General features: G+C 50.5%; 6 non-coding genes across 6 annotated transcripts; all 6 read left to right on the forward strand.

Annotated features, from left to right (window-relative positions):
- The first annotated feature begins 1,349 nt into the window (after positions 1–1,349).
- On the forward strand, positions 1,350–1,422 carry TRNAD-GUC (transfer RNA aspartic acid (anticodon GUC)). Its single transcript has one exon. It is a non-coding gene; the product is annotated as a tRNA-Asp (tRNA).
- Positions 1,423–2,828: 1,406 nt separating this feature from the next.
- TRNAN-GUU (transfer RNA asparagine (anticodon GUU)) lies at positions 2,829–2,902 on the forward strand. Its single transcript has one exon. It is a non-coding gene; the product is annotated as a tRNA-Asn (tRNA).
- Positions 2,903–3,420: 518 nt separating this feature from the next.
- Positions 3,421–3,494, forward strand: TRNAD-GUC (transfer RNA aspartic acid (anticodon GUC)). The gene has a single exon. It is a non-coding gene; the product is annotated as a tRNA-Asp (tRNA).
- A 1,212-nt stretch (positions 3,495–4,706) lies between these two features.
- Positions 4,707–4,780, forward strand: TRNAD-GUC (transfer RNA aspartic acid (anticodon GUC)). Its single transcript has one exon. It is a non-coding gene; the product is annotated as a tRNA-Asp (tRNA).
- Positions 4,781–6,631: 1,851 nt separating this feature from the next.
- On the forward strand, positions 6,632–6,705 carry TRNAD-GUC (transfer RNA aspartic acid (anticodon GUC)). Its single transcript has one exon. It is a non-coding gene; the product is annotated as a tRNA-Asp (tRNA).
- A 75-nt stretch (positions 6,706–6,780) lies between these two features.
- On the forward strand, positions 6,781–6,854 carry TRNAN-GUU (transfer RNA asparagine (anticodon GUU)). The gene has a single exon. It is a non-coding gene; the product is annotated as a tRNA-Asn (tRNA).
- Positions 6,855–7,297: the final 443 nt, after the last annotated feature.

The following is a 7,297-nucleotide window of genomic DNA, read 5'->3' on the forward strand; positions in this document are numbered from 1 at the left end:
TTCTTTTTTCTTTGCGCTTATTTATTTATTTATTTTATTATACCCTCAGGGCCAGAGGCATTACAGAGGGGAATGGTACAGAACAAAGGCATAACATGAGGTAGCATGGTTACAAAAACGTTGTGTACATAAAAAGGAAAAGGAAAGACAAAACAAATTAGTATTATCGCAACAATGTGGTCACACAAACACAGATTAAACATTAGATATTTCTGCATATACAATATCGGCTAAGGCAGCACGGAACAGTTGGTTATCGCTGATACCCGCAATTTCAGCGGGAAGGTGGTTCCATTCACGGGACGAACGGGGCAAGAATGACTGAGTGGCAGATTTTGTATGATAATAGTTAATGCCAACCTTGTGACGGTGGTCAATGCGATGGGAAATGTATAGTGGTTGGGGTAAGAGTTCGTTGCGCAGGAAGGAATGATAATATATTTTATGCAGCATGGTTAACCGAAAAAGTTTCCTGTGTGATGATAAAGAGGGAAGGGAAAGGCTGCTTTTCATTGAAGATATGCTGGCAGTACGGTTATAGTTTGACAGGATAAAGCGAGCTGAATTATTTTGAACAAGCTCGAGAAAAGCGATTAGATTTTCTTGGCTTGGATCCCATACTGATGCTGCGTACTCTAACTTGGGGCGTATTAAGGATTTGTAAAGCGATAATTTTAGTAACGATGGGGCTCTAGAAAAATATATAGCTTATAGCTTTGATGGAATGTTCTGATGGTGGTGAGAAAGCAGCATGATTGCCTCCGTGGCGCAATCGGCTAGCGCATTCGGCTGTCAACCGAAAGGTTGGAATTTAGAGCCCTCCCGGTGGCGGTGTGTCGCTATTTTTTGCTTTGCGCTGATAGCATTGAAAAAAAGTTCTGACGGCGGTGAAAGAGCAGCACGACTGCCTCCGTGGCGCCATTAGCTAGCGCGTTCGGCTGTTAACCGAAAGGTTGGAGGTTCGAGCCCTCTCGGGGCGTTGTCTAGCTTCTTTTTTCTTTGCACTCTTGGCTTTGATGGAATGTTCTGACGGTGGTGAGAATACAGCACGACTGCCTCCACGGCGCAATTGGCTAGCGAGTCCGGCTGTTAACCGAAAGGTTGGAGGTTCGAGCCCTCCCGGGGGCGGTGTGTCGCTTTTTTTTCTTTGCGCTGATAGCTTTGGAGAAATGTTCTGATGGTGATGAGAGTACAGCTCGACTGCCTCCTTTGCGCATTTGGCTTGCGCGATCGGCTGTTAACTGAAAGGTTGGAGGTTCGAGCCCTCCCGGGGACGTTGTCTTGCTTCTTTTTTTTGCGCTTATAGCTTTGATGGAATGTTCTGATGGTGGTGAGAGAGCAGCATGATTGCCTCCGTGGCGCAATCGGCTTGCGCATTCGGCTGTCAACCGAAGGTTGGAGGTTAGAGCCCTTTCGGGGGCGGTGTGTTGCTTTTTTTTCTTTGCGCTGATAGCTTTGGAGGATTGTTCTGATGGTCGTGAGAGTGCAGCACGACTGCCTCCGCGGCGCAATCGGCTAACGAGTTCGGCTCTTAACCGAAAGGTTGGAGGTTCGAGCCCTCCAGGGGCGCTGTGTCGCATTTTTTTCTTTGCGCTGATAGCTTTGGAGGAATGTTCTGACGGTGGTGAGAGTACAGCACGACTGCCTCCGTTTCGCAATCGGCTTGCGCGATCGGCTGTTAACCAAAAGGTTGGAGGTTCGAGCCCTCCCGGCGACGTTGTCTAGCTTCTTTTTTCTCTGCGCTTATAGCTTTGATGGAATGTTCTCATGGTGGTGAGAGAGCAGCATGATTGCCTCCGTGGCGCAATCGGCTAGCGCATTCGGCTGTCAACCGAAAGGTTGGAGGTTAGAGCCCTCCCAGTAGCGGTGTGTCGCTATTTTTTTCTTTGCGCTGATAGCATTGAAAAAAAGTTCTGACGGCGGTGAGAGAGCAGCACGACTGCCTCCGTGGCGATATTAGCTAGCGTGTTCGGCTGTTAACCGAAAGGTTGGAGGTTCGAGCCCTCCCGGGGGCGTTGTCGCGCTTCTTTTTTTTTTGCGCGGATAGCTTTGATGGAATGTTCTGATGGTGGTGAGAGTGCACACGATTGCCTCCGTGGCGCAATCGGCTAACGAGTTCGGCTCTTAACCGAAAGGTTGAAGATTAGAGCCCTTTCGGGGGCGGTGTGTTGCTTTTTTTTCTTTGCGCTTTTAGCTTTGGAGGAATGTTTTGACGGTCGTGATAGTGCAGCACAAGTTCCTCTGCGGCGCAATCGGCTGACGAGTTCGGCTCTTAACCGAAAGGTTGGAGGTTCGAGCCCTCCCAGTGGCGGTGTGTCGCATTTTTTCTTTGCGCTGATAGCTTTGGAGGAATGTTCTGACGGTCGTGAGAGTGCAGCACGAGTGCCTCCGTGGCGCAATCGGCTAACGAGTTCGGCTCTTAACCGAAAGGTTGGAGGTTTGAGCCCTCCAGGGGGCGGTGTGTCGTTTTTTTTCTTTAGGCTGATAGCTTTGGAGAAATGTTCTGATGGTGATGAGAGTACAGCTTGACTGCATCCGTTGCGCATTTGGCTTACGCGGTCGGCTGTTAACTGAAAGGTTGGAGGTTTGAGCCCTCCCGGGGACGTTGTCTTGCTTCTTTTTTCTTTGCGCTTATAGCTTTGATGGAATGTTCTGATGGTGGTGAGAGAGCAGCATGATTGCCTCCGTGGCGCAATCGGCTAGCGCATTCGGCTGTCAACCGCAAGGTTGGAGGTTAGAGCCCTCCCGGTTGTGGTGTGTCGCTATCTTTTTCTTTGCGCTGATAGCATTGAAAAACGTTCTGACGGCGGTGAGAGAGCAGCACGACTGCTTCCGTGGCGCAATTAGCTAGCGCGTTCGGCTGTTAACCGAAAGGTTGGAGGTTCGAGCCCTCCCGGGGGCGTTGTCGCGCTTCTGTTTTCTTTGCGCTGATAGCTTTGATGGAATGTTCTGACGGTCGTGAGAGTGCAGCACAACTGCCTCCGCGGCGCAATCGGCTAACGAGTTCGGCTCTTAACCGAAAGGTTGGAGGTTGGAGCCCTTTCGGTGGCGGTGTGTTGCTTTTTTTTTCTTTGCGCTCATAGCTTTGGAGGAATGTTTTGACGGTCGTGAGGGTGCAGCACAACTTCCTCCGCGGCGCAATCGGCTAACGAGTTCGGCTCTTAACCGAAAGGTTGGAGGTTTGAGCCTTCCAGGGGCGGTGTGTCGCATTTGTTTATTTGCGCTAATAGCTTTGGAGAAATGTTCTGATGGTGGTGAGAGTACAGCTCGACTGCCTCCGTTGCGCATTTGGCTTTCGCGATTGGCTGTTAACTGAAAGGTTGGAGGTTCGAGCCCTCCCGGGGACGTTGTCTTGCTTCTTTTTTCTTTGCGCTTATAGCTTTGATAGAATGTTGATGGTGGTGAGAGAGCAGCATGATTGCCTCCGTGGCGCAATCGGCTAGCGCATTCGGCTGTCAACCGAAAGGTTGGAGGTTAGAGCCCTCCCGGTAGCGGTGTGTCGCTATTTTTTTCTTTGCGCTGATAGCATTGAAAAAAAGTTCTGACGGCGGTGAGAGAGCAGCACGACTGCCTCCGTGGCGCAATTAGCTAGCGGGTTCGGCTGTTAACCGAAAGGTTGCAGGTTCGAGCCCTCCCGGGGGCGTTGTCTAGCTTCTTTTTTCTTTGCACTCTTAGTTTTGATGGAATGTTCTGACGGTGGTGAGAGTGCAGCACGACTGCCTCCGCGGCGCAATCGGCCAGCGAGTTCGGCTCTTAACCGAAAGGTTGGAGGTTTGAGCCCTCCAGGGGGCGGTGTGTCGCAATTTTTTCTTTGCGCTGAAAGCTTTGGAGAAATGTTCTGATGGTGATGAGAGTACAGCTCGACTGCCTCCGTTGCGCATTTGGCTTACGCGATCAGCTGTTAAGTGAAAGTTTGGAGGTTCGAGCCCTCCCGGGGACGTTGTCTTGCTTCTTTTTTCTTTGCGCTTATTTATTTATTTATTTTATTATACCCTCAGGGCCAGAGGCATTACAGAGGGGAGTGGTACAGAACAAAGGCATAACATGAGGTAGCATGGTTACAAAAACGTTGTGTACATAAAAAGGAAAAGGAAAGACAAAACAAATTAGTATTATTGCAACAATGTGGTCACACAAACACAGATTAAACATTAGATATTTCTGCATATACAATATTGGCTAAGGCAGCACGGAACAGTTGGTTATCGCTGATACCCGCAATTTCAGCGGGAAGGTGGTTCCATTCACGGGACGAACGGGGCAAGAATGACTGAGTGGCAGATTTTGTATGATAATAGTTAATGCCAACCTTGTGACGGTGGTCAATGCGATGGGAAATGTATAGTGGTTGGGGTAAGAGTTCGTTGCGCAGGAAGGAATGATAATATATTTTATGCAGCATGGTTAACCGAAAAAGTTTCCTGTGTGATGATAAAGAGGGAAGGGAAAGGCTGCTTTTCATTGAAGATATGCTGGCAGTACGGTTATAGTTTGACAGGATAAAGCGAGCTGAATTATTTTGAACAAGCTCGAGAAAAGCGATTAGATTTTCTTGGCTTGGATCCCATACTGATGCTGCGTACTCTAACTTGGGGCGTATTAAGGATTTGTAAAGCGATAATTTTAGTAACGATGGGGCTCTAGAAAAATATATAGCTTATAGCTTTGATGGAATGTTCTGATGGTGGTGAGAAAGCAGCATGATTGCCTCCGTGGCGCAATCGGCTAGCGCATTCGGCTGTCAACCGAAAGGTTGGAGGTTAGAGCCCTCCCGGTGGCGGTGTGTCGCTATTTTTTTCTTTGCGCTGATAGCATTGAAAAAAAGTTCTGACGGCGGTGAAAGAGCAGCACGACTGCCTCCGTGGCGCCATTAGCCAGCGCGTTCGGCTGTTAACCGAAAGGTTGGAGGTTCGAGCCCTCCCGGGGCGTTGTCTAGCTTCTTTTTTCTTTGCACTCTTGGCTTTGATGGAATGTTCTGACGGTGGTGAGAATACAGCACGACTGCCTCCACGGCGCAATTGGCTAGCGAGTTCGGCTGTTAACCGAAAGGTTGGAGGTTCGAGCCCTCCCGGGGGCGGTGTGTCGCTTTTTTTTCTTTGCGCTGATAGCTTTGGAGAAATGATCTATGGTGATGAGAGTACAGCTCGACTGCCTCCGTTGCGCATTTGGCTTACGCGATCGGCTGTTGGCCGAAAGGTTGGAGGTTCGAGCCCTCCCGGGGGTGTTGTGTCGCTTTTTTTTCTTTACGCTGATAGCTTTGGAGAAATGTTCTGATGGTGATGAAAGTACAGCTCGACTGCCTCCGTTGCGCATTTGGCTTACGCGTTCGGCTGTTTACCGAAAGGTTGGAGGTTCGAGCCCTCCCGGGGACGTTGTCTTGCTTCTTTTTTCTTTGCGCTGATAGCTTTGATAGAATGTTCTGATGGTGGTGAGAGAGCAGCACGATTGCCTCCGTGGCGCAATTGGCTAGCGCGTTCGGCATTTTACCGGAAGGTTTGAGGTTCGAGCCCTCCCGGGGACGTTGTCTTGCTTCTTTTTTCTTTGCGCTGATAGCTTCGATGGAATGTTCTGATGGTGGTGAGGGAGCAGCACGACTGCCTTCGTGGCGCAATCGGCTAACGAGTTCGGCTCTTAACCGAAAGGTTGGAGGTTTGAGCCCTCTAGGGGGCGGTGTGTCGCATTTTTTTCTTTGCACTGATAGCTTTGGAGAAATGTTCTGACGGTCGTGAGAGTGCAGCACGACTGCCTCCATGGCGCAATCGGCTAACGAGTTCGGCTCTTAACCGAAAGATTGGAGGTTCGAGCCCTCCAGGGGGCGGTGTGTCGCATTTTTTTTTTGCACTGATAGCTTTGGAGGAATGTTTTGACGGCCGTGAGAGTGCAGCCCAACTTCCTCCGTGGCGCAATCAGCTAACGAGTTCGGCTCTTAACCGAAAGGTTGGTGGTTCGAACCCTCCCAGCGGCGGTGTGTCGCATTTTTTTCTTTTCGCTGATAGCTTTGGAGGAATGTTCTGACGGTCGTGAGAGTGCAGCACGACTGCCTCCATGGCGCAATCGGCTAACGAGTTCGGCTGTTAACCGAAAGATTGGAGGTTTGAGCCCTCCAGGGGGCGGTGTGTCGCATTTTTTTCTTTGCGCTGATAGCTTTGGGGGAATGTTTTGACGGTCGTGAGAGTGCAGCCCAACTTCCTCCGTGGCGCAATCGGCTAACGAGTTCGACTCTTAACCGAAAGGTTGGAGGTTCGAACCCTACCAGCGGCAGTGTGTCGCATTTTTTTCTATGCGCTGATAGCTTTGGAGGAATGTTCTCACGGTCGTGAGAGTGCAGCACGACTGCCTCCGTGGCGCAATCGGCTAACGAGTTCGGCTCTTAACCGAAAGGTTGGAGGTTTGAGCCCTCCAGGGGCGGTGTGTCGCATTTTTTTCTTTGCGCTGATAGCTTTGGAGGAATGTCCTGACGGTGATGAGAGTACAGCACGACTGCCTGTGTTTCGCAATCGGCTTGCGCGATCGGCTGTTAACCAAAAGGTTGGAGGTTCGAGCCCTCCCGGGGACGTTGTCTAGCTTCTTTTTTCTCTGCGCTTATAGCTTTGATGGAATTTTCTGATGGTGGTGAAAGAGCAGCATGATTGCCTCCGTGGCGCAATCGGCTAGCGCATTCGGCTGTCAACCGAAAGGTTGGAGGTTAGAGCCCTCCCGGTAGCGGTGTGTCGCAATTTTTTTCTTTGCGCTGATAGCATTGAAAAAAAGTTCTGACGGCGGTGAGAGAGCAGCACGACTGCCTCCGTGGCACAATTAGCTAGCGCGTTCGGCTGTTAACCGAAATGTTGGAGGTTCGAGCCCTCCCGGGGGCGTTGTCGCGCTTCTTTTTTCTTTGCGCTGATAGCTTTGATGTAATGTTCTGACGGTGGTGAGAGTGCAGCACGATTGCCTCCGTGGCGCAATCGGCTAACGAGTTCGGCTCTTAACCGAAAGGTTGGAGGTTAGAGCCCTTTCGGGGGTGGTGTGTTGCTTTTTTTTCTTTGCGCTCATAGCTTTGGAGAAATGTTTTGACGGTCTTGAGAGTGCAGGACAACTTCCTCCGCGGCGCAATCGGCTAACCAGTTCGGCTCTTAAGCGAAAGGTTGGAGGTTCGAGCCCTCCCAGTGGCGGTGTGTCGCATTTTTTTCTTTGCGCTGATAGCTTTGGAGGAATGTTCTGACGGTTCTGAGAGTGCAGCACGGCTGCCTCCGTGGCGCAATCGGCTAACGAGTTCGGCTCTTAAAAGAAAGGTTGGAGGTTTGAGCCCTCCAGGGGG

The sequence above is a fragment of the Rhipicephalus microplus genome, unplaced genomic scaffold, assembly GCF_043290135.1.
Source record: "Rhipicephalus microplus isolate Deutch F79 unplaced genomic scaffold, USDA_Rmic scaffold_297, whole genome shotgun sequence".
Taxonomy (NCBI): Eukaryota; Metazoa; Arthropoda; class Arachnida; order Ixodida; family Ixodidae; genus Rhipicephalus; species Rhipicephalus microplus.